At 33.2% G+C, this 3656-nt stretch overlaps 1 pseudogene; it reads right to left on the bottom strand.

Moving 5' to 3' along the window:
- Positions 1–477: 477 nt before the first annotated feature.
- On the bottom strand, positions 478–3198 carry LOC143617035 (cytochrome P450 76T24 pseudogene; annotated as a pseudogene).
- Between the last annotated feature and the right edge of the window lie 458 nt (positions 3199–3656).

The following is a 3656-nucleotide window of genomic DNA, read 5'->3' as shown; positions in this document are numbered from 1 at the left end:
TCTTAAAAGGTTTATGTCTTTCAAGGTGGGACCCTAAACTTGTGAATTGTGATGACTTAAATTTTACCATAAATGAAAAAAAAAAATTGCACTTTTACATGTCAACTTTTGTGTACATCAAAACTCCTGAAAATGGTGATTTATTGATCTTAATTTCTTCCTATTTGAAAGATTATTAGCTAGGTTTTCTCCATTCACAGTCTGTTTTTAAGATGCTATCGTGTTCAACTGTGATATTCAGTATTAAGAATTGGATTGTCGTTCGTGGTCTTCTTTTCGAAAATTTTCGATTCTACTTACTACTAGATAAGCATGTTATAAATAAACACAATCTGGTAATGTTAATGGCCTTTTATTTTTAAAACAGTTCATAAAAGAACACATAAGTTTTAAACAAATTAGGGGTTGATACTTAAAGAACACATAAGTTCAAACGCAAATACATTACCTAAAAAAAATGCAAGTACAACAATATATTTAAAGACGTTCATATTTCACTGGAATGGCCATGAGTGGTACATTTTTTGGCAGTGAGAGTCCGAACTTCTCTTCCATATCCAAGTCTTGTGCTTTCATATTTCCTTCAAGCTTCCAATCAAAGTTGTAAATCAAAGAAGCCAATATTGTGTGCAACTCTCTACGAGCAAGATTCAATCCCGGACAACTCCTCCTCCCTGCACCAAATGGTATGAGTTCAAAATCTTGACCTCTATAGTCAATTTTAGCTTCCAAAAACCTCTCCGGCATGAACACATTTGGGTTGGACCAAACTTTTGTGTCTCGCCCAATTGCCCGGATTTGTGCGCCTTTAGGAACTATGAAATTTTTGACTTCTACATCATGTATGGCTTGGTGAGGTACAAGAAAAGGACCGGGAGGATGTAGCCAAAGAGTTTCTTTTATAACAGCTTGTAGGTAAGATAGTTGAGGGATATCATGTTCGTTCAAAGTTTCTCCGTTATTGTGCATGCATTTCATAAGCTCGAACCGAGCTATCTTTAATTTATTTGGGCTACGAATGAGCTCAGTCATCGCCCACTCCAATGTGGTTGATATCGAATCAGTTCCAGCAACAAATAAATCCTACAAAAACTTAGGAAATGATTATAAAAGACACACTGTACCTAGCATGACTACTTTCATGATTTTCTTGACGTAATCTTTGATCTCTCAAAATGTTATCAACTTACCATGAACAACTTTTTCATATCATTTATACTCAGTTCGTAGCCGTCTTTGAAGCTGATATCAAGCAATAAGTCCAAAACATCATTTTGTGTTGATAAATCAATGTTGTAAGATGACGAAACTGCTCTTTTTTTCAATCTTTGATCAATGATGCTATCGAAAATAGTGAATATCTTGTCAACATAAACTTTTCCTTGTGATGCTAACCCTTGTGGGTCGAGGGGGCTTAATATCGGAAAAAAATCTACTAGGTTCGGCGTCCCGCTAACTTCCAATAGACCCGATATCACCTCCTTGATTTCTTGTGATGACTTTGACTCGTATTGAGAGAAATCCAAAGAGAACAAAAAATTTGATAAAATGTTTAGACTTGTTGTGAATGCAATTGTACCTATGTTCACAGCCTTTTCCTTTCTACAACATTCACTAACATGGTTAACAAGTTCTTGCACCTGCAAGTATGCGTAATCAGGTGTCAAATGTGTATTTAGTTTTTCTATAAAGAGAATATTTGAAAACTCTTACTGAATTATGTTTTAAATTTTTAAAAAAATATTTTATAATTTTTTTTCTTTCATTATTCTTATATGTTGATATTGCTAAAAAAAATAACCTCGTCGGTGTAGTGCGTATGTGCAATAGTGTGTATTACATATACGCAAGAGTGTTGTTTTGTATAGAATACAACACTATTGCACATATTTGACACTAATGCATGTGTGCAATATAAGACTATTGCACATATCGAATACACGCTATTGCATATATGTTATACAACACTATTGCATATATGTACTACATCGACTTTTATTTATTTTTTTTATATCTTTGTATATAATACAACACTGTACAACACTATTGCACATATACAATACATACTACTGAATATATGCAATTAAACACTATTAAACATATACAATGCATATCATTGCACATATGAAATACAATACTATTGTATATGTACCTTACATCGATTTTTTTTATTTTACTTATGATGAAGTATAACAACATATAAGAATGATGAAAGAAAAAAAATATAAATATTTTTTTAACTAAAAATATATCTTTATGAATGTTTAAGTGGTAGATCATCTATCTCTATCTCTGCAATTATATAAAAAAATATTATTTTTTTACTTTCAATTAAGTAATAGTTTTTATACATTTATAAAGTATTAAAAATTTATAAAGTGTAAACAGTGTTTATCTAAATTTACTCATAAAGATTATTTTTTTTTCTCTTCCATACCCATAAGAGCCATAACAATTCATAACCACTTTTTAAAATAAATAGCACACTCACATATTTATAAAGGAGCTATCATGAATGCTTTAATAACATTAAAGATAAATTATAATAAATAATAAGATCACCGAGTGCATTGGGCGTTAGCCCACCTCACCTCAACATTGTGGGTTAAGCTATTACAACCAAAGCCTGATGGGCGCCAAACCCATGTTAGGCGTTCAGCCCCTTGAGGAGCTAGTGCAGTAACGAGCAATGGGGCTTAAAGTGGCGAGACCAAAATCAAATTCAACTGATGAGAATCATCCATTTATAATTTATGAAAAACCAAAATTATTATTAACATGATTGGTTAATTAAAGCCCTCAACTATACATGATTTATGGGTTAATTAATTAATGTCCCACTACCTATGTGGCAGTCATGTGACGACACTTTTGGTTAACTAATCTCATCCATAACACATAGTCACGTACGTACGCACCTTTTGCCTCCGTAGTTGTTCGCTAGCATCTAGAGCTTGGACAGAGAACAAACATTCTTTAGTAATTCTTCGTAGTCTTCGCCATTGATCTCCGGTCGAGGGACACACGATGGAGTATTCATGGTGGTTCTTCAGTCGGGCTGTTTCAGGAAATGACCGGTTAGAGAACAATTGATCATGTTTGATAAAAAAATCTTTCGCAATGTCGGGTGATGAAATGACTATCGTTGTTCTACTTCCGAGCTTAAGTGACATTAAAGGACCATCTAGGGCCAATATTCTATATTGTTTTTAGGATTGTATATGTCGTTTTAGTTTGCTTTTAGTCGGTGTAGTACGTACTTGGTACGTTTATTTTGTAAGTTTTGGATAAATGGGGACCATATAAAAGGGCCACTTAACCCATTTATCCAACGAACTCCAACCCTTTCACTCAAAGAAATAAAAGTTTCTCTCTCTCTCTCTCCAAAACCTCTCCTCTTATTTTCCCTCTTTTGTAATAACAAACTAAGATCCGAGATCCGAGTGTCGTTGGTGATTTCCGCTAACCAACAACACGGATTGATTCGAGTCAAGTCTTGAGATCCATTTGGGTTCTTGGCATAATAATGTCCAAATAGAAGTATGATCTAGAACGTTAACAGATAATGTGATTCTATGTTGTGATCTTTCTCACAAAAATATTAAAATCGTTAGAAAATTCTGTAAATATTATTGATATATAATATTAATTTCATC

Source organism: Bidens hawaiensis, unplaced genomic scaffold (assembly GCF_021521415.1).
Source record: "Bidens hawaiensis isolate Kalapana, Puna unplaced genomic scaffold, B.hawaiensis_p1.1 tig00051495_1, whole genome shotgun sequence".
Taxonomy (NCBI): domain Eukaryota; kingdom Viridiplantae; phylum Streptophyta; class Magnoliopsida; order Asterales; family Asteraceae; genus Bidens; species Bidens hawaiensis.
Note: the sequence above shows the minus strand (reverse complement) of the source record. Positions and strands in the feature narration are given on the sequence as shown.